General features: G+C 43.1%; 1 protein-coding gene across 4 annotated transcripts in view; it reads right to left on the bottom strand.

Moving 5' to 3' along the window:
- The window catches only part of SPIN1 (spindlin 1), a 113278-nt gene that overhangs the window by 49634 nt on the left and 37834 nt on the right, over positions 1-25810 (bottom strand). For 3 of the 4 annotated variants that reach the window (XM_075931859.2, XM_006131895.4, XM_075931860.2), the window contains exon 2: positions 13523-13597. The exons of the other annotated variant lie outside the window; for it this stretch is intronic. The gene's annotated coding sequence lies outside the window, so the exon portion shown is untranslated. The remainder of the gene's footprint in view (positions 1-13522; positions 13598-25810) is intronic. 4 annotated transcript variants of the gene reach the window in all.

Raw genomic sequence — 25810 nt, 5'->3', positions numbered from 1 at the left:
TTTCCTCCCTCCTCCTTGTGACACCCTTTTAGATACCTGAAAAATCACAATCATGTTCCCTCTCAATATTCTCCTTTCCAAACTAAACAAGCCTAATTCTTTCAGTCTTCCTTCATTGGCCATGTTCTCTAGACCTTTAATCATTCTTGTTGCTCTTCTCTGGACCCTCTCCAATTTCTCCACATCTTTCTTGAAATGTGGTGCCCAGAACTGGACACAATACTCCAACTGAGGCCAGATCAACGCTGAGTAGAGTGGCAGAATGACCTCTCGTGTCTTGCTTACAACACTCCTGTTAATGCCTTCCAGAATCATGTTTGCTTTTTTTGCAACACTGTCAACTCATTTAGCTTGTAGTCCACTATGACTCTTAATTCCGTTTCTGCAAAACTCCTTTCTACACAGTTACTTCCCATTCTGTATGTGTGAAATGGATTGTTCCTTCCTAATTGGAGCACTTTGCATTTGTCCTTTATTAAACTTCATCCTATTTACCTCAGACCATTTTTCCAGTTTGTCCAGATGATTTTGAATTATGACCCTATCCTCCCAGCTTCGTATCATCTTCAAACTTAGTAAGTGTACTCTCTATGCCAATATCTAAATCATTGAAGATATTGAACAGAACTTGCCCCAAAACAGACCCTTGCGAAAGCCCGCTGGGTATGCCCTTCCAGCAGGATTGTGAACCGTTAAACTCTCTGAGAATGGTTACCCAGTCATTTATGCACCCACTTATAGTAGTTCCATCTAAGTTGTATTTACCTAGTTTTTTTATAGGAAGATTAGTTTAGGCTTCTTGAGTCCAAAGACCAATAAACAGCAGGAGTTTAAAATATCTTCCATTTAGCATTCACAATGTTTGCTCATCTACTTCACTTTCAGTCACAATTTCCTTGTAACAAATTCTATCATGTGCCAAGGCTGCTAGAAATTAAATTGAACCCTTGCGACTGTTAAATGTAACCTATGCAAGGGAAAAATACTCTACCTTTTTGCTTCTTCATGAGACACAGAAGAGACATGAAAGATTTTCCTGCTCTTTTATATAAAGGAAATTAAAGTTATTTCTGAGACCCTATGAATGGAGAACTAACAAAATAATTTCACGGTCTAAGAGGGTTCAAACTGACCAACTGAGTGAACTGACAATCTTGTTAAAAAAAGCTGGGTTTTAGCTTATATGAAACAAATATTTAACTTTATTAAAAATTAACTATTAAAAATGATACTGAAGAGAGCTATTAGAGAGAGTCAACCATCTCTAGTATTCAGTAGTGCTGCAAGAATAAACCTTTGAGATGTTGCCAAAAAGGGAGTTTCAACAAGCCAGAAGAGGTCACATTTCCATTCCTGGTGTTTATACGGGCAAACCAATCAGCACCAAAAATGCTCATAAAAAGTTTGAACCTTCTTAATGTATCTATGTCTTCACTTCAAAACATGGATAAAAACCACCTCTGTCTCAGCAGAAACATGATATGGGCAATCTTTACTTGCAGAGTTCAGTATAATTAGTCTAGTTTAACCCTATTACGTTCACAACCAAATCAAAACCTCGGATTTAAACTATTAATGTATTAATTCAACTAACTCACACTTGCCATCTTGATTTAAAAACCTCTATTGCAGTGAATGCAGTCAGAGAAAAAAGTTTAGCCATTATTATATACTGTATTTTAAAAAATATATTTAGTAAATACCTACTGAAAAGCAGGTGGGTTTACACAGTAACAATTTAGCATTTCAAAGAAGCAAATAAAGTGTTTAGTTAAATAATCTTGGCTTGTACTGAATTAGGCAGGTATCTTCAAAAAGATGTGCAATTAGTAATTTAAATTAACATATAGTACCTCTCACATGTAGTTTAAGATATGGGCTTTTACTCTTCTGACACCAGATTCTTTCAAAATATTACCTTTTAATACAATAAAACTCCAGTGGTTCGGCATCCAATGATGGTCCAGCACCATCGGGAACCCAGAAGTGCTCCAGGCAGCCGGACAATTGGAGCTGCTCTGGACCTGGCTTCCCCGATCCAGCCGCTGCTGAAACTGACCAGCAGCTGAATCGGGGACGCCTGGGGCAAAGCAGCTGGGGTACTGCCGGGTTGGTCCCGTAGCACCGCCCCTCGGGGCTGCAGGACCAACCCGGAAGCACCCCAGCTGCTCTTGGGGACACCTGGGGCAGAGCAGCTGGAGTGCTGCTGGGTTAGTCTCGCAGCGCAGAGGGGCGGCGCTACCGGACCAACCTGGCAGCACCCCAGCTGCTCTGCCCCAGGCGTCCCCGATTCAGAAACTGCTGAAACTGACCAGCAGCGGCTGAATCGGGGACGCCTGGGGCAGAGCTGGACTATCGGAAGGGAAGGCTATGAGGGGTCTGGGGTGGCATCACCCCCCCACCCCAGACCCCTCATAGCCTCCCCTTCTGATAGTCCGGCATATCTGATAATCCGGCACCCCCTGGATTACCGGAAGTTTACTGTAAATATAAATATTTGCACTGGTCAATAATTGACCATCACAGTGGCCCACTATGAGTGGTTATGAAGCAGGCACTTCACAATATCCCTAGATTACTTAAATAGTTAGACACACAATTTGATGAATATACAGACTGATTTTCACTGATGTGGGGTTTTGTGATCCTTGTTTTATGTACTATATGATACTATAGTTATCCAATAGTACCAGTGTAATCCTGCTGAATAAACATGAAGCCAAAGTACAAAATAAAACCTTACTAATGGTCATTAAGGAACCATTAACTTGCTTCACAGATTTTACCAGTCTCACATTAAAACACAAGATAGTAAAACTTGGGTGGAGAAGACACGTATGACCAAGTATGATATTCTGTTGTAAACCGTTGCCAGAGTGCTACCTGTACCCATAGCAGTATTTCCCAAATGGTGTTCCACGAACCCCAAGGTTCCGCAAACTGAAAATAAGGGTTCTGCAAGAAAATCCCATTGCAACAATATATTATGATTTTTAAAAAAAGTTTTAAAATATGTGCAAGTAAACTAAATGGTGATCTCATGACCTTGTTTAGCATTTGTTTATTACTATCCTTAGTTATTTGTGGTCTACTTTTTCAGCTCCATATATAAGACTGTTGTTAGGTGTTCTGCAAAATTCTTTCAAGTTTAAAAGGGTTCCATAGCTAAACAAAATTGGAAAACATTGACCTATAGGGTTGGCCATGCCCATCACAGAGCTCCAGATGTGGCAAAGTGAGAGTATAAAGGGCACAGTTATGCCCCATCTCTTACTCATCTCAATTGTCACGTACCATGCAAGCTGAAGTAGTTTTCCGTTCTACAGGATCTAGGGCAGGGGTTTCCAAACTTTTTGACATGGGGACCAGTAAATCCATTCACGAGCTTTTGGAGGACCGGTAACATTCATTTGCATAGTCAGTAAGAAAATGATGAATATTCAAATAAGTTGTTTCTGGTCCTCCCAAAGCCCCCAGTGTCAGCGTTAGCAAAGCTTTTGATACAGTCACCCACAATATTCTTGCCAGCAAGTTAAAGGAATATGGATTGGATAAATGGGACTGTAAGATGGATAGAAAGCTTGCTAGATCAGCGTTTCCCAAACTTTTTACTTTAGTTGGAACCCATTTTTTTCAGTACTGTCTTTTGCAGCCCTAAAATATAAACGCATATAAAAAAAAGAATGAAAAATGAATACGTTTTCAGTGTTTCCTCTGGCTGCATCCTCCACCCAGCCTGGGCCAGGGCGTGGGGGACCCGGTGCCACATGAGCACTTCAGGAGGCGGGAGCAGGAACAGATTGGGGGTAGGGTATCTGGCTAGGAAGGAGGGTGCAAGGAAGAGTAGGGTTGCCAAATGTCTGGTTTTGTACTGGACAGTCTGGTATTTGAAGGTTTTATCTGGGAAAGAAATTGAGAAATTACCAGACATATAAAGTGTCTGGTATTTTCTAATTAGGTAAGTTTTATTATAATTAGGTGTATTAGTCCTTAGCTGCCTGGCTGGTAGATGTGCTCACGCTGCCTGAGTGTGTCTATTTGCCAGGCAGTTCGCAACTACTCCAGGAAAGGTACTGGGCGGGGGGGCGGGAGGGGGGGAATGGAATCCCCGGCCAGACTGTAGCCAGACAGTCCCCCCCCCCCCAATCTCAAACAATCTTGCTTGCCCTCTGAGATGTCTGTATACAGGGCAGAGAAGGAACAATAAGAAAATCAGCATAGCCATTAAGCTTTGATCTGCTTTGATGCGAGACCAGGATATGCGAGTTTCTCTGACTGAGTAACGATTAAGGAAACAAACTGAGCTCGAGGCTGCAAGAAGTGCCCGGCTGGCACCCATGTTGATTCTAACAGAGTCCCTGGGAGAGGAATTTCCCACTGAGAAAAAGAACATCCAGTACTTCCAATTTAATCCTCTCAACTCTCTCTTACAAGTGTAAATTAAGTTCACAACTCCTTTGTAAGAACTGGTCTCACAAAAGACAGACCAGCACCATTTGGCATTACAGATAAGAAAGAGAAAATACGTGACCCAACGGGTATATAAGGTGGTACAGTAGCACACTCTCTTTTGAGTGTCAATCTGCCCTCTACCTGCTGGTCGGGTTAGGTGTTTGACCTCCTGAGGTTCCACGGGGACGCCCACCTCGTATTTTCGTCTTTCCGAGGAATTGAGGGACCGATCCTGGCCTGACACGCTGGGACCGAGTGACGCAGAAGGGGGTAAAAATTGTACCTGTATGTGTCCTTTTGATATAGTGCATGCATAGAATAGAGCTCTTTAAAGATTAAGCTGTCATTTGGTACCATTATTTTCTATTTCCTATCTTTATCTTCTTTGTAACCATTTTTTTCCTATATATATATATATATTTATATTTGTCAGCAGTTAAGAAATAGAACAATAGCCATTGCAACCATATGATTTATAAGCTTCCTCAATAAACCTGTAAATGTTTAAGCTTTAACCTGACTCCTTCAGTTGCTGTAACAAAACCAGGCACAATATATAAAAACTTAGGCACAGTATAGGAAGTCATTAGGCACAGTATAGGAAGAGCTTGGGCGTTTGTATCTGTGTCACACCCAGGTGGCAAAATCCGTTGGGGCACTTCTCAGCCTCCCCCAGGCTGCCCGCTGCGAAGGAATCACAGATTCTAGCAGCTAAAATCTGAAGTGTAATAAGCTCTTCCTGTACACTTATTGGGGCGCCCGTCAACCTCTTCCAGGTTGCCCACTGCAAGGGACCCCGGTCTCAGCAGTTGAAGTCTCGGGTGTATAGTGTACACACACACACACACACACACACCACTCACTGCCCTGACCGTCGGCTGACAGAATTGGCGTAGTCAGCAGGATTGTGCTACTGGTTCACATATAGCAACATGAAGCCTGTCCTAATAAACATGGATTTTAGTGGTATAGAGAAAGGGTTTGCCCGAGAGGGACGGGGTAACCCTAAATGGGACAAAGAGATGTTAGAGAAAGATTGGGGGAAATCCCAGGAGATCTGGGAACAGTTTCATAGCTGGCGAGCCGCTTGTAAGATCAAAAAGGGAAAAGGGAAAGGCGCTTGCATCTGGCTGTTAAAGGATGCCTGGCAGGCAGCCTGTGCTAGCTACTGGGACTTAGAAACTGAGCTGATAAAGGTTAGAAATGAGAAGGAGGAACTGCGGAAACAATGTCAGAACTTAGATACCCGGGTGCGGACACTAAGTAAAGACATGGAGCACCTACAGGGGCGGCTCCTCCCAATGTTAGAAAAGGAAGGGATTACACGTAGAGAGAAATTGGAAGCCAAGCCATGAAGCATTAATAGAGCCAAAGTAGAAACTGCTCTGTGGTTAGATCCAGATGACTGGGACGGAGACATCTGGGATTCCTCTGACGGAGAATCAGCTTCCTAACGAAAGGAAAGCAGCCCCAGTTCAGATGAGACCAGTTGTCACCTTTAAAATATCAGGTGAGGATGGAGGAAGCTTAGGCAGTGAGGGGGAGGAAACTTCCGCCTCTGGCATTTCTGATGGGTGTAAATCAGACAGAGGAAGAAAGGGAGCCGAACAGAAAGGACTACACGATCCTATAAGCCCGCAGAATTACGGGAAATACAGGCAGAATTCACTAAGAGACCTGAGGAAGGAATCATAGATTGGCTAGTCCGTATATGGGACAGCGGAGCCGGACACACGCATTTATCCTCCTCAGAGTGCAGTAGGCTTAATCTGGGTGCTGGAGTATTTCTCAGTCACTCAGATAACAGAGGCCCAAAAACTCTCTGGGTCTTAGCCTGTAGGTGGGCTACAGGAATCTTTCGGGCAGACCAAGGTGAGCCTACCACTACACCGTGGGCGAACGTAGATGAACTTAAGCGGGCCTTGCAAATAGCAGCCACTATCAGCCTGTTGAATCGGAACAAATCCAACCCGGAGCGGGAGGTAGGGAACCCCTGGGAACAAAAGGGCCGACTAGATGAACTCAGACCGCTTCTGAAGGGAGCACCCAGTGCCCATAAGGCTATGTCCCTAAGTCTCCGAGACACCGTCTGAGCGGAGCCGGACACCACCTATCAAGGGTTACTGACAATGATGATACAGTACTTCCGGGAGTTTGGGGAAGGCGGCGCACCACCGGCTAAAGCCAAGGTGTGGAAGCTAAAAGGAAACCCCAAAGGTAAACCAGAGGGTTTCAAGCCCAGGCGTGAGATAACTCCGGAAGAAAAGGAGCTCCGAACTAGACTCTGGAAGCAGTGCTTAGCCTTAGGCTACTCCAGAGATGTAATTCACGGACTACCAACTGGAAGATTAAAGCTCCTGGCCACTTTTAAGAAAGCTGATTCAGAGGGGGCAAACATAACTCCTAGTGCCCCTCCTGCTACAGACACCCCTTATACGACACTGCGACAGCAACTGCATGAACTGCCACCTTCCCCGGTTAGCTGCAACCAGGGAAACTAAATAGTGGGGGTCAGGCTCCCCTCCACATAAACGAGCTCAAAGGGGAGGAAAATCCCAGCAATGACCCCCGGATCCAAATAATTGTAAATGATAAACACACAGTATCTTTTTTGGTGGATACTGGAGCTCAAATATCCATGATTAGGCAGGAAGATTTTCATGGCCTGCCACCTTCTGGCCGAAAGCAAATACTAGTTACTGGAGTAAATGGCACAGTTACAACTTATCCCCTGGTCAAAGTAAAATTGGATATTCCCTTAAAACCCCACAGACAGCCCCGAAAGCATGAAATAGTCCTTGGAAATGCCAACATACTTTGCATGGATATCTTAAGAAGAAGGGAGTGATTAATGGAGAAAGATGGGCTTTTGGAGCTGGCCTTAAGTCACACATGACTGTCCTGGATGATACAGACACCCCTCACTACAAGATTAGTTTGCTGACTCAAGCCCCCGCTCTCCCACCTTCCACAGTAACCACAATGAAACAGTACAGTATCCGAGCCGAAGCTATAGCTCCGGTCTCTGAACTAATCAAAGACTTGGAAAAATAGGGAATCTTAGCTCGCACTTACTCCCCATATAACTCACCACTATGGCCAGTCAAGAAACCCAATGGGAAATGGAGACTCACTATAGACTATCGAAAACTAAATAGCAGCACGGGACCTTTAACGGCTGCAGGTCCTAGCATTGTCGACATTGTAAACAGTATACAGACTTGGAACAAGCAGTGGTTGGCTGTACTAGATGTAAAGGATATGTTTTTCATGGTTCCCCTGCAACCTGCAGATCGGGAAAAATTTGCTTTCACCTGGAAAGGGGTTCAATATACTTTTACTCGTATGCCTCAAGGCTATAAACATTCCCCAACAACCTGCAATGGGGCACTGGCAAGGGTCCTAGATGGTCTGACCCTGCCACAGAGTGTCCAAATATTGCAGTACATAGATGACATCTTAATAGGAGGAGATTCCTCCGATGAGGTCCAAGAGGCCATGAATCAAGTAAGAACAACATTAGAAGGTCTTGGTTAGGATTTACCACCTGACAAATGCCAAGGCCCCTCTCATGAGGTAAAATCCCTGGGCACTGTCTGGATGGGAGGCAGGAGGATGGTCCCAAACGGCTGTATTTTAAAGAAGCCTTATTGAAGGCACAGAAAAAAAACCATCCCAACGCGTAGCAAGAGAGGCAAACATGGTAAGAGACCAGATGGGCGGAAAGGGGAAATCCTTGGTGAACTTAAGCACAAAAAGGAAGCTTACAAAAAGTGGAAACTTGGACAAATGGCCAGGGAAGAGTTTAAATGTATAGCTCAAGAATGCCGGGGGGTTATCAGGAAGGCGAAAGCACAAACGGAATTCTGACTGGCTAAGGATGTGAAGGATAACAAGAAAAGTTTCTACAGGCATGTTAACAAGAAGGTGGTGATCAGAGAGGGTGTGCGGCCCCTAATGGATGAAGGAGGTAACCTAGTGACAGATGATGTGGGGAAAGCTGAAGTACTCAATGCTTTCTTTGCCTCTGTATTCACGGACAAGGTCAGCTCCTGAACTTCTGCGCTAAGTGACGCAAGATGGGATGAAGATGGCCAGCCCGTGGTGGGTAAAGAACAGGTTAGGAACTATTTAGAAAAGCTAAATGTACACGATCCATGGGTCCGGACTTAATGCACCCGAGGGTACTGAGGGAGTTGGCAAATGTCCTTGAGGAGCCTTTGACTATTATCTTTGAAAAGTTGTGGAGATCGGAAGAAATCCCGGATGATTGGAAACAAGCAAATGTAGTGCCCATCTTCAAAAAATGGAAGGACGATCCAGGGAACTATAGGTCCGTCAGTCTTACCTCAGTTCCTGAAAGAATCATGGAAGGGATCCTTAAGGAATCCATTTTGAGGCATTTGGACGAGAGGAAAATGATTAGGAATAGTCAGCATGGATTCACAAAGGGCAAGTTGTGCCTGACCAATCTGATTAGCTTCTATGATGAGCTAACTGGCTCAGTGGACATGGGAAAAATCAGTGGATGTAATATACCTTGACTTTAGCAAGGCTTTTGATACCGTCTTCCACAATATTCTTCCCAGCAAGTTAAGGGAATGTGGATTGGATAAATGGATGGTAAGATGGATAGAAGGCCGGGCCCAGCAGGTAGTGATCAATGGCTTGATGTCAGGATGGCGGTCGGTTTCTAGCGGAGTGCCCCAAGGTTCGGTTCTAGGACCGGTTTTGTTCAATATCTTTATTAATGACCTGGATGAGGGGATGGATTGCACCCTCAGCAAGTTTGCGGATGACACTAAGCTAGGGGGAAGAGGTAGATATGCTTGAGGGCAGAGATAGGGTCCAGAGTGACTTAGACAAATTGGAGGATTGGGCCACAAGAAATCTGATGAGGTTCAACAAGGACAAGTGTAGAGTCCTGCACTTGGGATGGAAGAATCCCAAGCATTGTTACTAGCTGGGGACCAACCAGTTAAGTACAGGCAGTCCCCGGGTTACATGGATCCGACTTACATCAGATCCCTACTTACAAACGGGGTGAGGCAACCCCGCACTAGCTGCTTCCCCCCAGCAGACCAGGGAGACGTGAAGCTAGCCCCTCCCCCCCCCCCCACCACCCTAGCAGACCAGGGAGATGCGGAGCGGCTTTTCTCAGCAGACACCTCAGCTTGAGAATAAAGGACTGAGGGAAGTGAGGTGTTGGAGAATAAAACTGATCTCTGGAGAAATGTTTGGCTAGAGTTTCCCCTACAATATGTACCAGTTCCGACTTACATACAAATTCAACTTAAGAACAAACCTACAGTCCCTATCTTGTACGTAACCTGGGGACTGCCTGTAGGAGTTCTGCAGAAAAGGACCTGGGGGTTACAGTGGATGAGAAGCTGGATATGAGTCAACAGTGTGCCCTTGTAGCCAAGAAGGTTAATGGCATATCAGGTTGCATTAAGAGGAGCATTGCCAGCAGATCCAGAGATGTCATTATTCGGCTTTGGTGAGGCTACATCTGGAGTCGTGTATCCAGTTCTGGGCCCCCCACTACAAAAAGGATGTGGACGCATTGGAGAGGATCCAGCGGAGGGCAACCAAAATTAGGGGGCTGGACCATATGACCTACAAGGAGAGGCTGAGGGACTTGGGTCTGTTTAGTCTGCAAAAGCAAAAAGTGAGGGGGGATTTGATAGCAGCCTTCAACTTCCTGAAGGGAGGTTCCAAAGAGGATGGAGAGGCTGTTCTCAGTAGTGACAGATGGCAGAACAAGGAGCAATGGTCTCAAGTTGTGGTGGGAGAGGTCCGGGTTGGATATTAGGAAAAACTATTTCACTAGGAGGATGGTGAAGCACTGGAATGGGTTACCTAGGGAAGTAGTGGCGTCTCCATCCCTAGAGGTGTTTAAGTCTTGGCTTGACAAAGTCCTTGCTGGCTTGATTTAGTTGGAATTGGTCCTGCCTAGAGCAGGGGGCTGGACTTGATGACCTTCGGAGGTCTCTCCCAGTTTTATGATCCTATAGCTAGGGACTATCAGCTGGAACTTCATCAACTTGATACTTGGATGTTGATAACCTCAACTAGTTTAAGTCGCAAACCACAAATCAGACATGATATCAGGAAATAATGGAAATACCCTGCCACCGGGTATCATGCAAAAAGGCACAATGTGTCTCTGGCTATAGCAAAGGCTTCCAGAGTGGTTGCAATTGACCTAGCCTATGGACCTACATGAATTAAGAACTGCTCTATGATGAGGTAGCCAGTTTCAACAGTCAACAATGGTGCCAGAAAGGACGGCTCAGATCTGTCTGAGTAAGATGGGATCAGCAAGCTTAAGAGAATGCTCTACCATCAATACCAGACTAATCTTCTGTGGAGAAGTCCTGGGCTCTGGACTTTGAGGAACCCAATACTGAATTTTTCCTATGCTTTCAGGTCAAGACTGTTCTCGACACTGAAACTGACAGATCTGGTCACAGGGATCTCCTCTGGCAAATAATTCTGAGAAGAAGCCTTTCAAAGATCTTCCTTTTGATGACTAAGAGGGTTGTGAGATGGGTTACAGGACTGCCTCCATTAAGATATAGCTGTAGTAAGATGAGGGCCTGAAACAAGCTCAGGTATCACAGGCCTGGTGAGAGGCCTGAGACCTAGATAGCAATGCTCAAGACTTCGCTAATATAAAGCAAGGCAGAGCTGTGAACAAGAGACACGCCCTGGCTAAGAACTTGGCAAGAATAGGGCTGATATTACAGAAACACTCATAAGTAGCTGTAAGCCCATGCCATAAGCATATTCCAGAGCTGTTGTAACAGGACGCATCATGAAGCAACATCTTGCTACTACCATACTCCTCACAAGTAAGAGGAACATACTGACCCAGCTTCAGGACAGGGTCTAAACTGACAGCATGATAGTGATCAAACTCACACATACAAGGTAATATGTGCACCTGTAAATAAAGTTGTCTTGGAAAGGCTGTCTTTCTTCAACTGAGGGGGCACTGTCGCACTCCTGGCACTGACTGAGTTGGTCCATTGTCAGGTAGTACATATATGCAGTGATTTGGTATTGTCTGTCAATTATTATTATACTTTCTTTGGTGCTTTTGACCCTAATCTGATTTTGTGGTCTTTTGGGGGCTTTCAGAATCTGCTGTGTTGACTATTAGCGCAAGCCTATGACACACAGAAGGGCCAAACACACAGCTGAACAATCATCATCACTTAAGGAGCAGGAGTCCTGTCAGAACACCTCATGTCTGACTCCTCACTACAGAGGCCCCTGCTTTATGACTGCCTGATTTATGACCCCCTGTACTTACAACTTTTGCCATAAGTGCAGAAGGGACCGAAATACCCCGACTTACGTCCTCAGCCCCACTTTTACGACAGCGCACAACGCCTGTCAAATGCCCCTGACTTGCAACTCTATCCCAATAACCAATCGCGTCCCAAGTCGGGGGCAGCAGCTAAGATACTGCTCCCTCCTTTTCTTTGTCCTGAGACTTAAAACCACAACAAATAGAACACCTGTCTCTAGCTCAGCTCTCATCCTGGCACTTTCATCACCATGAATAAGGGCACCAATGGGAAAAAATTCTCTGCAGACTGCTCGAGGCCTGAATGCTTTGACATAGGCCTTTCCAATACCAAATAGGGGCTAGTGGCCTGCTAACCAGATTTCAGCTCATGTAGTACTGGAAGTTTCTCAACTCTGGAGGAAGATCTCTTCAAAAAGTTGCAACAAGAAGTATTAATTGTGATCACTTGTACATAGACACAACTGCCCACTAGGAAATGGATAGATAACACTAAAGGGATTACAGTAATTCCTAATTTGCTAAATTTTTATCTAGCAATACAAATATTTTCCTATTAAAATAATCCCTATAAATAAAATGTTCACAGCTATGAAAAATGAGCTTAATGCCAATCAATTCAGACTTAAGAATGTTTAATATTTTGTGTAACAAATCATTTTGATCAGTTTTGAATGAACTATTGTTTTTCTTTATAGTTATACCAGTTAAAATTTGTATCAAAGATTTATGTATTTAAAGAAATTTAATATCGAATATAATTAGATAACATTGACAATAGAGAAGAATCATCATCATTAATACAGCAGTAAATAAGAATTACCACTACACTGCCATTAGAAATCTGCTTTTAGTATCAGCTCCACTGTAACAATTCAATCATGGCAAAGTAGTGCAAGAGAGGCTTACTGCATTTCAATTTCTGTTCTATTCAATAAAACGTCAATGTGGAATTACACCTAATTATTCATGAGTAGGCCTTTTGGCACCCTCTAGTGGATTCCTCTCGGACTTTTTGAGTTTGGTTTTTTATAACTTTCCCCCAGTTTGGCCTTCCAAAACCTTCCTGCTTTTTAGAAGTGCTAGATGCAATCTCCAGCTTCTAAGGACACAAATTAAATGTCAAGGTCATAATATTGATCTACATTTTTTCTGGAGTGAGTCACTCTGAAATAAAGTAATCCCAATGCATAATATGAAAGTTTATCCAGGCCTTACTCCAAGAAAGGAAATTTACAGGAAAAGAGTTATGACATAGATGTCTGCTCAACAACTTTGGAGCAAACCAGATCTATTACCCATGGCAAGGGAGATACAGCTCCATCTCTGTTCAGCCACTAATCGAAACACCTCTGTAGCCCAGGAAAAAACTAATTATGAGAGCAAGCATTGAGACTAAATACAGCAACCAACCAGAAGAGCATGAAATTCAATTTGAAAAAAATAAAATAAAATAACACTAACAATTAGTAATCCCATCTCTTTCCCCAACTGACAGCCTACTTGGGGTAGGTTAGATCTGTGGAATTCATTACATGAACATTTATTTATGCTCTATTCCAAAAAAGGAAAAATCTGTCTATTCATATTTGCAATGAGGTTACAGATCCAGGACATTGGGATTTTTATAGCACTATCCACTTGAGGGGAGAGGATGTATGCTATACAGAGTTATGTAAAGATGTAAAAGAGGCTACATAACGCCATTCTAAAAAAATTACTGAAATACCAAAACGAGGAGTACCAACTTACCAAAAGGCAGCATCAGATGATTTTCACTGTTATGGTTCTGAGACAGTGATTTTGAAGCCTTCTTTCCTCTTGACACTGTATAATAAAGCACAAAGAAAGTATTTGTCTTTCTGCATTGAGCTGTGCAGTGAGTATATACTTTAGATTTCTGTAGTTTAAGGATGTTAAATTGCAGTTATCTGACTAATTGTGTAATCAATACAATTTGTATCAACTACATGATTAGTCGATAAGGGGCTGCTCGCAGAGCCTTAGTAGGGTAGATCCTGAAGCTGGCTGAAGCCAGGACTGAGCAGTCCCAGCTTGTGCTGGCTCCAGGAATCACCCGCACTGCAGTTCTGCATTTTAAATTTATCAAGAACCGCCAGACTCCTACTACATTTAAAATGCAGAGGTGCAGCATCCTGGAACAGGCCAAGCCAGGATTGCTCAGTCCCAGCTCAGGCCAAGTCCAGCAGTCCCTGTTCACAGCGGCCAGGGAGGGCCATGGGAACAGGCTGCTGCTGCTAAAGCAACCCCTGCACGCAGCCAGCCCCAACTGCCATGATCAGGAGCTGCGTGGTGGCAGCAACCTCTCTCGGCTGGCAGGCGCAGAGGGGAGCTCCTTGCTGTGACCCATGCGGACGGGGACTGCTTTCGGAGCAGCCTCCCCCATACCTCCCTGCTGCCTCTAATAGAGAAAGCAGGGGGAGGGGGTAGGCAGTACTGCAGAGGCATGGGTTCCTGTTCCCTCTCCCCTTGCGGTCTCTCATACAGAGGCAGAAAGGAGGGTGGCGGGGGGAGGAGTAGTCAAGTACTACACTCGACTACCCGATAAGCTTATGCCAGTCAAGTACATAAGAACATAAGAACGGCCGTACTGAGTCAGACCAAAGGTCCATCTAGCCCAGTATCCTGTCTACCGACAGTGGCCAGCACCAGGTGCCCCAGAGAGGGTGGACCGAAGACAATGATCAAGCGATTTGTCTCCTGCCATCCCTCTCCAGCCTCTGACAAACAGAGGCCAAGAACATCATTTTATCCCCTGGATAAAAGTAGCTGGATAATTGCTAACATCCCTACTGTGGTTCCCAAAAAATGCCACAAATTGTCTTTGGGATACTCTACAGAGCCTGGAGTTTAGTCTTCTGGTATATGGTTGAGTGAGTATCACTTAATCTTCACAGAAAGATGGGTGTCAAGTTTTAAAATGCTCGGGTTACACGTAAAATGTGCCTAATTCTGATACACTGTGAACCACTATGATAGTTATGAAAAAAATTAACTGATTAGAAAGTAATGAACTACTTTCATAAACAGCTTCAATAGAGAGCTTGTCGAGGTACCTTAATCAGGTAAAATCCCATGAAATAACTCTGTACTTTGGGAAGATGCAGAAGTCATGCTATTCTCAAAAAATGCCTATCAGACATCTAGGAAAGATGAAATATACCAATTCTCTGCTCTAACTAAGAACTTGCCAGACGAAGCAGCAACTTGACTTTCAAATGTCTGAACTATCAAGCCCTGAACCCATCTTGAAAAAAATCCAAGAATCTGCAGTACTGACACAGATTTAAGAGTGACACTCTCATCCTGGTACCAAAAGTCACCCAAAGTCCCAGTATATGCTGTGTTGAACGTCCTTCTAGAAACTTAAAATGTGGATATTATCTCTTCCGAATAACCTCTTTGGCTCAAGAAGCTTTGTTCACCAACTAGACAACAAGGCTCAGACTGTCTGGATTCTTATTTATGACTGGATTTTGTAATAAAGATCCCATCTGCGTGGATAGAGGAGGAAGGTCTTTGTACCACAATAAGGAGGTCTCCATGGCCAGAACAGGACTACCAGAATTACCAGTTCTGCTTTTCTTCTGAAGTGTTCTAATGAGAGAAAAGGAATATTAAAAATAAAGATCAGTTCCTTTTGAGACATCTTTGCTACAAGGCATCTGTTGCCTTGGCTTCATAATCTCACTGGCAAGAATGGAACATTGAATCTTTGTGATTCAAATGGTATGCAAACAGATCTATTGCTAGGAAACCAAGTTTCTTTTCCAGTAGATGGAAGACCTCTGGGTGTAGTCCTCATTCTGTATAATCTATCTTTTGCATGCTGAGAAGTGAGCTGTGACATTCACTTTGTAATGGACACAAAGGAAGCAGAGTAACTGCTGATTCTCCTCAGGTCAAGTCATAGAACTTGAGCTTCTCTGTCTGTAGATGCCATTCTCTTTTGCTCTGCTGACATAGAACATGACTGAGGTATCTGTTGGCAGCATGAAGTCTACATATTGCCTGATTATATATTGGACTGTGGTGATATTTCATTCTATCCTGCATTGTTCTCATTTGACTGGCTCTCTCAGAAGTCTGAACCCCATTCCTCCAGCCTTGTGGTGATAAGTGTCCTGTTGAGTTTGCTTATTGGAAAGTTTGACTAGAATCCTCACACTCATCCAGCAGAATGGCCTGAGACTGCTCCTGGGGAAAAGATGTTTTTAGTAAGGAAAGAGTAAGCAATCCTGACACTTAGGAACTTTTTCCTAATGTCCAACCTAAACCCCCTTGCTGAAATTTAAGCCCACCGCTTCTTGTCCTATCAGCAGAGGCCAAGGAGAACAATTTTTCCTCCCTCCTCCTTGTAACAGCCTTTTAAATACTTGAAAACTGCTATCATGTCTTCCCTAAACTAAACAAGCTCAGTTCTTTCAGTCTTCCTCCATAGGTCATGTTTTCCAGATTTTGAATAATTTTTGTCGCTCTTTTCTGGACCTTCTCCAATTTCTCCATCTCTTTCCTGAAATGTGGTGCCCAGAACTGGATACAATACTACAGTTGAGGCATAATCCGTGCAGAGTAGAGTGGAATAATTACTTGTGTCTTGCTCACAACATTCCTGTTAACACATCCCAGAATCATGCTTGCTTTTTTGTGTGCAAATGTCACACTGTTGACTTAGCTTGTGGTGCATTATAACACCTAGATCTTTTTTGCAGTACTTCTTTCCATAGTCACTTCCCATTCTGTATGTGTGAAACTGATTGTTCCTTCCTAAATTGAGTACTTTGCATTTGTCCTTATTAAACTTCATCCCGTTTACTTCAGGCCATTTCTCCCATTTGTCCAGATAATTTTGAATTAGGATCCTATCCTCCAAGGCACTTGCAAACCCTCCCAGCTTTTTATCATCTGCAAACTTAATAAGCATACTCTCTATGCCAATATCTAAATCATTGATGAAGATACTGAACAGAACCGGTCCCAAAATAGACCTCTGCAGAACCCCAGTTATGCCCTTCCAGCATGACTGTGAACCATTATTAACTACTCTGAGACTGATTATGCAGCCAGTTTTACACCAACCTTATAGTAGCTCCATCTAGGTTGTACTGATTTATTGATCTAGTTTATCAATAAGGTGGTCATGTGAGACCGCATCAAAAGCTTTACTAAAGTCTAGGTATATCATGTCCATCGCTTCTCCCTTGTCCACAAGTCTTGCCATCCTATCAAAGAAAGCTCTCAGATTGGTTTGACATGATTTGTTCTTTACAAATCCATGCTAGCTGTAACCAATCACTTTATCTTCCAGATGTTTGCAGATGAATTCCTTAACTATTTGCCCCTTTGTTTCCCCTGACACAGAAGTTAAACTGACTGATCTGTAGTTTCCTTGGTTGTTCTTATTTCCCTTTTTATAGATGGGTACTGTATTTGCCCTTTTCCAGTCTTCTGGAATCTCTCCCGTCTTCCACGATTTTTCAAAGATGATGGCTAAATGCTCAAATACCTCCTGAGTATTCTAGGATGCATTTCATCAGGCCTTGGTGACTTGCAGACCTCTAACTTTTGTAAGTAATTTTAACTTGTGTTTTTTTTAATTTCTAAATCTACACCATTTCTACTAGCATTCACTATGTTTGGCATCGCATCATCATAAATCTTTCGTGAAAATCAAAACAAGTTAAGCACCTCTGCCATTTCCAGGTTTCCTGTTACTTTCCTCTCTCCTCACTGAGCAACAGGCTTCAGTCCTTGAACTTCCTCTTGCTTCTAGCATATTTGTAAAATATTTTCTTGTTACCGTTTATGTCACTATCTAGACTGAGCTCGTTTTGAGCCTTTGCCTTCCTAATCTTGCCCTTGTGTACTTGCATTATTTGCATATATTCATCATTTGTAATTTGGTCTGGTCTCCACTTTTTATACAACTCCTTTTTGATTTGTAAATCATGTAAGATCTCCTGGTTAAGCCAAGGTGGTATACGCAATGGAATAGTTTGCTTCTTGGCCCTTAGCTCCCCTTTGAAAAACTATCAACTGCCTTCAGTTGTTTTTCCTTCTTAGTCTTGCTTTCCATGGGACTTTGCCTACCAGCTCTGTGAGTTACTGAAACATACTTTCCTGCAATCCACCGTCTCTATTTTGCTGTTCTCCCGACTACCATTCCTTAGAATCATGATCTCTAGGATTTCATGATCACTTTTACCCAAGCTGCCTTCCACTTTCAAGTTTTCAACCAGTTCCTCCATGTTGGTTAAAATCAAATCTAGAATAGCTTCCCCACAGTAGCTTTCTCAACCTTCTGAAATTAAAAAAACCCACCTCCAATGCAGTTCAATAACTTATTAGATCATCTGTGCCTTGCTCTGTTAGTTTCCCAACATATATCTGCATAGTTGAAATCCCCCATCACCATCAAATCCTGTGCTTTGGATGACTGTTAATTGTTTAAAAAAAAGTCTCACTCATCTCTTCTGCCTGGGTAGGTGGTCATGCTAGGGGTCTACTACAGACATCACCCTTGTTTTTTTAACCCTTTTTACCCAACTCAGACTCTCAACAAGTCTGGTCTCCTATGTCCACCTCAACCTCAGTCCAAGTGTACACATTTTTAGTCTATAAGGCAATACCACATTCCCTTTTTCCCCTGCCTATCCTTCGTGAGCAAGCTGTACCCTTCTATAACAATATTCCTATTGTGTATAATATCCCACCACATCTGTGTGATACTAACTAGGTCATAGCGGTGTTTGTTTATTAGCACTTCAAGTCCTTCCTGCTTTAGACATTAGAAGTAAAGGCCTTATTTCCTCTTCAGAGAAGGGACAGCTTCTACTACTACCAGCACCATTCACAGATAATTTAGGGTGGCTATTTTGAATGCTCAGACTCCTCTTGTCAGGAAGAAACCTATAGGCAAGGTTTTTTTTGTTTAGTCTGATAGGAACAATACTGGCAATACTGTCCACCCAAGTTAGCTTTACTTGTGAAAATATGCAGAGAGATTTAGGTTACCAAATAACAGTTCTTGTTGCATTTACTTATTCTTGTTGACCTGATTTCCTCAGAAAATTTCATGCCTGAAGAAGAGGGCTAAGACTATGCCTGCGTGAGTTTGGAGGCTAGTGACAATCCTGTACAGTGAGGAAACAATTCTTTCAGAGTACTTCTAGTTAGAAACATGTTCCTGAGCAACATGGGAAATGTGCAGTGTAGTAGCTGTGTTGGTCTCAGGATATGACACAAAGTTGGCAAAAGTATCTTTTACTGGACCAACTTCTGTTGATGAGACACAAACTTTCAGAAGCTTTCAACTTCAGAAGGGCTCTGTGTAGCTTGAAAGCTCAGCTCTCTCATCAACAGAAGTTGCTCCACTAAAAGGTATTACCTCACTCATTTTGCCTGATCAGGGTAACAGGCACATCATCTTTTGTAGTTATTACAGGATACACTTTCACTGGTGCGAAGCATGGTGCCTTTTGGCCTTCTATAACAGAGACCAGGAATGATCATGAATTAGAAATAAATGAGTAGGGGGACAAGAAGCCCCTTTCTACTGGCCAGTCCTTCCAGATCTGGACTGCGCCTCATCACTCCATATTCATCTACGAAGTGGTTGTAAAACAAGGCATGGCAACCTGCATCAGAAGCTGGGGGGAAAAAAACAGGACATTAAAGCATGGTGATCTCCAGTAGCAGCAAATGACAGCCTCATAGTTAAAGGAATTGTGACAACTCAATATTTCACAAACTTTTAGATGTCACAGGAACACTGTATCCCACTGTTACACTTTCCATAGTGCATGAGGCATATATACCTATAGCTAAAACCTCTGCAAGCCTCAATCATAATTTACAATAATCAGTTCACTTTCACCTAAAAGTCTATCTTCCATGTGTTGTTGGTGTTATTTTAACTATTTGATCCTCTAACTCTAATCTGGAATCCTGGCCTTCTTCCCATAAGCATGAATTTTCTTTTGCAAGGTTGAGAGTATGCATTTCCATAAGGATTAGCCCCTGTATGGTCTGGCCTTTTTTGCATTAATTGGCCTTGCTGCACCCCACAATGAAGAGCTAGAGAGCTTGACACTGATGTTCATCTGCCCTATTGAACTCTGCAGATGTATGTATTGTAAGACACACAGATTCCACTTTGTGCCTTTAGAAGTGCCTCCTGGAGCAATCCCCTAAATCAGACTCTTAAGATGGAAATTATGGGAGCCTTTTTCCTTCCCTTAGCATTTTATGCTGGAGCACTGAAGAGATTCTGAGGCTACGTCTAGACTGCAGTGCTTTTCCAGGATATGGAGATATCCCGGAAAAGAAATGCTGCGTCCAAGGAATGCATCCCCTTTTTCTGAATTTTTTTTTAAAAAGTGGCCAGGCTCTTCACCATCCCTATTATTATATAACCTCATTATACGAGGAAGAAGGGATGTGTTGAAAGAGCACTTTTTTACAAAATTTGGCACCGTGTAGATACATTCAATTTCAGAAAAGCCTCTTTCAACAACAAAGCATATTATGATTTGCAATCTGCGTAATGCAAATTGAGTTTTTTCCCCCATTTATTTTTGCAGTGTAGACCTAGCCTAAATATCTAACAAATCTTTCTTAGGTCTCCTTTGATCTTCGTCCTTAAATGCAGAGTGAAAATTCATAGTCTCCTAGAAGAATGGGTTGTGATATAGGGATGCAATAGTGTAGTCGATTGGTTAGGCTATAGAACACATGGATTTCCAGCACCCCCACTGCAAGTACATTTTTAAACAGGCTGGCAAGCCTGGCTTGTGCCAGGTCCAGGACCTATCCCTGCTGCAGCTCTGCATCTAAAGTATTAGAAAGTGGGTGGGCAGCCAGCCCAGCTCAGTCCTGGCTTGTGCCATGTCTGGTACCTACCCCTACTACTGCTCTGAATTTAAGGTATATTAGGAGTGAGGTGGGCAGGCAGGCCAGATCAGTTCTGGCTCAAGCTGGGTCTGGGAGCTCAGACTCCTCCCCACCCTTGGAAAGGGTCTACTGCTACCCTGTGCTGCTGCCTCTGATACATCCCCTGCAGGGGGCTCCTAAGGAGTGAAGCTGGAGCACACTGGCTGCCGGCCCACTCCTAGGGACTATACACACTAGTCCAATAACCAATAAGAATTAATGAGGTTAATAGACTATTAAATCAACCGATATATAAATTGGTGAAGGTAAGAATTCGGTGATTAGTCTTTCAAAACAGTTTTCTTGCCCTAAGAAAGGTGGTTCAGATGAAGGGTTATGCCGGATGGGATGAAGGAGTCTTCTCATGGTCCCTTTCTCCATTTTAACGGTGCTATTCAGATGCAGCCCTGACACAGGATGATCTCACCCTAAGGACACCAATTTCCAACTTTGGAGACTCAAAGTGAGTCTCTGGTTTGCTTGCTGCAATGGGAGAGAGAGTGGACACTGATGACCAAGAATAGAGAGAGAGTGGACACTGATGACCAAGAATAGAAATGAACCACTGCAGAGCTGGACAGGGGCAAGTTGTGAAATATAGGAAGGGATTTGGACCAAAGTCCTTTTACCAGACTCTCCTTCAGTTAACTGCTCAGAATCCATTAATGGCTCCCTGGCAACACAGCAACTGTGGAGGGTAGACTGGGCAGCAACTCCACAGTCAGTCAGAACTGAGCACGTTTCAGAAGCTGAGCAGTCCTTGGCCCTTTCACACTGTGCTTCATCCTACATTGTCCTACCCTCTCACAGAGGAAGAAGGTGGAACAGCCACTTGGTTGGAAGGTGGAACAGCCCCCCAAACCCCACTGTTGATGGGGATTCCCTAGCCTGGCTGGGGCTCTGCCTCTTGGTGCAGCTGTTGCAGCAATCTCACGGCCAGCTCCCACTCCTGACCCCCTTAGCTCCTTGGTCAAGAGTGTCTCATTCGGGAGGGTCATCCTGTACTTTGAGGGACCTGGATACTGACTTTTGACCTGCTAGCACTTATTCGGAGATTTTGAATCACTCCCAGGTTGATCAGTTATTCTCTGTACCTGCAAGATGGCATTCAGTAACATTGACTCACACTTAGCTATCCTCCTCAAGTGTTTCCAGCTGTTTGCAATACCATTTCAGTCCAGTGCCCATTTGGTGATTTTTTTTTAATGTTGTTTCATTACAGCCACGAAGTTGTTTCTGCTATTTCCGGTAGCTAACTGCCAGAACTAACAGAAACTTAGCTGAAACATTTCAGCTATAAAATATTATGGGATTGGGCATGAGGGGGGAGAGAGAGAGATGGGGCAGATAATAATTAAGAAAGCCAGAGAGGCTGATGGGCAAGGATCTTGGTTTTCCATGGGGGGAACCCCCAAGCTGTGTCTAAAATCAAACACTGAACTTTAGTTCCTCCTAACCACAATACATACAGATATCAATTGAACACTATATTTCACTAATATTCAGTACAACTGTTTTATGCAAGCTTCCATTATCAGGCTCCCCATGTTAACTGAAGCGCCAGTCATGGGGCAGTCTGCCAGTGGGTTCATTAACATGGAGACCCAGATAACAGACACTTGGATAAACAGGATTTTACTGTATGTAAATTTAAAGTGCATTAAAAAAACCAAGCACCGCAAGATGGAAAGTTACAGGCACTGAACCAGTTAACACTGGTACTTTCAGTAAAATTTAGTTATACTGTTTTTTTCAATTTATTTCATAAAATGTAAAAACTAAAGGGACTCTATAAACATGCAAATTCCGTGTTTTTTTCTGTGGCAAATGCATTTCAATGCCACTTCTGGTCAGTACAGAAGCTAAGCGTCCATTTCTAATGCAATTCTTCTCTGTAGACCATTCTTTCACTCTAGAAAGCTGCCAAACACTAATATAATCACAAAACCCAACATAAGGACAAAAAAACAAAACAAAAAATGCCTATGGTTCCAAGTCTGGATTAGGATGACTGTAATGGTATTTAAAAAAAACTCAAATCACAGCAAGATGTTCTGCATCATATTCATGTTAATGTTTAGAATACTCTTTGCTCTCAAAGATCTATTAGTAGTGATAATGTTAGACGTTTGTGAACAGAGATTTGAGTGCCCCCACAGCTTTTTTTCCCTACAGTATGTTATTTGTCAACGACTTTACATTTCAACTGTACATTCGGTGGTTCATCAGTCTTGAACTTAAGCATTTTTATCAGTATCTCCTCCTTTGCAGCACAGGATTTGTCAATGCAATTTTTTCATGGATTTAACTACTTAGAAGCTTGCCGAAACAAGCTGTGCAAATAAACAATAAGTCATTACAGTTGCAAATGTGCAAGGAATAACACTAATCAGACTGCATCAGTTGTTAAATGCACAAATCTGTATGCAGACTGACTGTTTAGCAGCAAGGTCAGACCTACCCACAGAACTAAGACACTACTTACTTCAGCCTGCACTGAAAAATGAAGAGTTTGACTGGCAGGTAAATACTAACCCCTTCCCTAACAACTCCCTCCAATCCTCTCCCTTGCCTCCCCACCCAATTTGAGAACTTTTTAATAAAGTTGGATTAATCTCATGAACATTATCTATTATTCAGTAATAGGGAGGATGCAACCATGATTACACCACATTACATATAAGCCATCCAAGCCTTCAATGTATCCCCTAACCTTCCCCTTCCCTCCAAGTACTTGCCATCCATGTTCCTCCCCCACTCTAGAATGATTCTCTGCATTCCAGTTCTGGGAGGGAGGGGGAAGAGCAGAGACAGGTAATTCACATGCTCCAGGAAATCCTGAGAGGGATACAACAGGGATGTGCAGGGCTCTGGTGTCTCAGTGCATGACAGATACGTGGGGGAGGGCAGCCATGGGGGTCTGCATGCCACAAGGATGGCCCTAGCGGCTACATGCAGTCCGCATGTTGCCCACTATTGCTCTAGGCATGAATTTCTTCCACTGCAGCCGCCCAAACTATACATGTCAGCAGAACAGCATCACAGCCCACGTTCCTAATTAACTTTCAGTGTCATGTACAAGGACAGATAATTCCCATGTACTATAGGAGGAGCCGCCTCTGGGGCAGAGGAGCAACTGTCCATTTTTTATCTCAGAATGGAGCAACTCTCAAGATCAGGGCTACTCAACTTTGGAAACCCAGAGGGCCACAATGATACTCACAGCACATGCTGAGGGCCACAACTCAAGTGTGGTTGCATATACATGCAAGTAGCTTCTTTCACATTGACAGACATGAATGCAAAGATTAAGGTAAGACTACACAACACAGGCCCCATTTAAGTCAGTTCTGCTAATATTAATAAAGTGCAATATTTACCCAATTTCTACCCATATGACAGCACTTTTAATGAGCAATGACCGTACAGGAATTTAACTGCTAAAAACCGTATCAACTGAAGACCATTATATTGATGACTACTTTGTTTTGCAATCTAATGGGCTGCGGGCCACATGAGAACCACGGGCCACGTGTTGAGTAGTCCTACTCAAGAGCATTACCCTTCATCTCTGCTAGGTTCGGCATGCAAGTTGCCAAAAACCTTATTGCCAATGGTATGGCAACAGGCTTTAAAAAAAACCAACAGAAACACTACTACTAGGCAGTTGTATTAGTTTCTGCCTCAAACCCAGTTTCTATATTCTATAGCCCAAAAGATAATCTTTGAAGCCACTGGACTTCCTCACCCCCCCCCCCCCCGTAAGAGAAGCCTCTGAACCACCTTTTCAGATATCTTTACACTTTGAAGGAGAGATCAGTAATTGATCAACAGTTTGTAAAACTTTCAACATCCAAAGTTTGCTCTTTGAACAAAAGACAACACAACTTACAACTAGCTGCATCCTCTATCTTCCTATACTTAAACAAGGGGGAAAAGGGGAAAAACATGCCCAGACTCATCTTTGTTGAGTTCTAGAGCTGAGAACACACATCATTAATAGAAGCTGTGTTTCTGGTACAATTCACTGAAATGTCACAACAGGGGAGACTGAAAACTACAAGTCTATCTTTCTTTTGCTATTCTGGAAATGCTGAAAACATACTTCAATCCCTTTCCCTGAAGTTCATCCTGTTCACACCATCTTTGCTGTTGAAAAATATTTAACATCTTTCTACTCCATACAATATATAAATGTACAAAAGGGGTAATTAAATAAAATGATAGGTACACAGACAATACAATTTTAGTACTATTTCTACACTGCAGCATGAGCCTGACATAACATAAAAATGCTTTAATTGTGCAATAAACTTATTATTTCCATTTTATTCTGTGAAGCAAACTGGTGAATAAAGGTAGAATTTGTTATGACTTCCATTCTTTATTTTAATTAACACAACTTGATATTCTAGAATTATTGCATAGAAGTGAATAAACTGGATAAGGATTGCATTGTATGCTAATGCATTTTTCATAGCTTGCCTGAAGTTAGAGGTGTACCCCACAACACCATATTAACACAAAAGAAAAGAAACTAGAGAAGTTACTCATGCAATGCAATAATGATTTTTTTTGAGATGCGTCTCTGCATCCCTTTGCTGCTGATCATAGGACTTGAGTAGCAGTGTTAGAACTTTAGATCAGTGGTGGGACCCCCGGGAAAATTTTGGTTGAGGAAAAGAGAGCCCCTTTAAATGCCACTCCGCTCACTTGCTGCTCCCCTCACTCGTACGCAGAGCTGGGAGAAAAATGGTGGCCGGGCCAGCCCTGCGACCCCCACTCCCCGGAAAACAGACGCAACCTCCTTGGGGTCATGACCCACAGGTTGTGCACAGCATGCTGCTTTAGATCATATATGCACTACTCTTGGTCTGCCATGAGCTAGCCAGTTTGCACAGGCAAACCCTCCTTATTTCCCTCTTTAATACAGAGTTCATGACAAAAACTCCAAAGTAGAGGGAAGGAGGACAGGTCATGGAGTACCTATAGGGACACATCTGCAAGAATCATCCTGACTGCATAATATGATTAACTACCTCTGGAGGTTGGAACTTTGTAATGGAGTCTGTTATGGATGATAATTCT

Source organism: Pelodiscus sinensis, chromosome 6 (genome assembly GCF_052426305.1).
Source record: "Pelodiscus sinensis isolate ZL-2025 chromosome 6, ASM5242630v1, whole genome shotgun sequence".
In the NCBI taxonomy this organism is placed as follows: domain Eukaryota; kingdom Metazoa; phylum Chordata; order Testudines; family Trionychidae; genus Pelodiscus; species Pelodiscus sinensis.
This window is presented reverse-complemented; position numbering and strand designations above follow the sequence as displayed.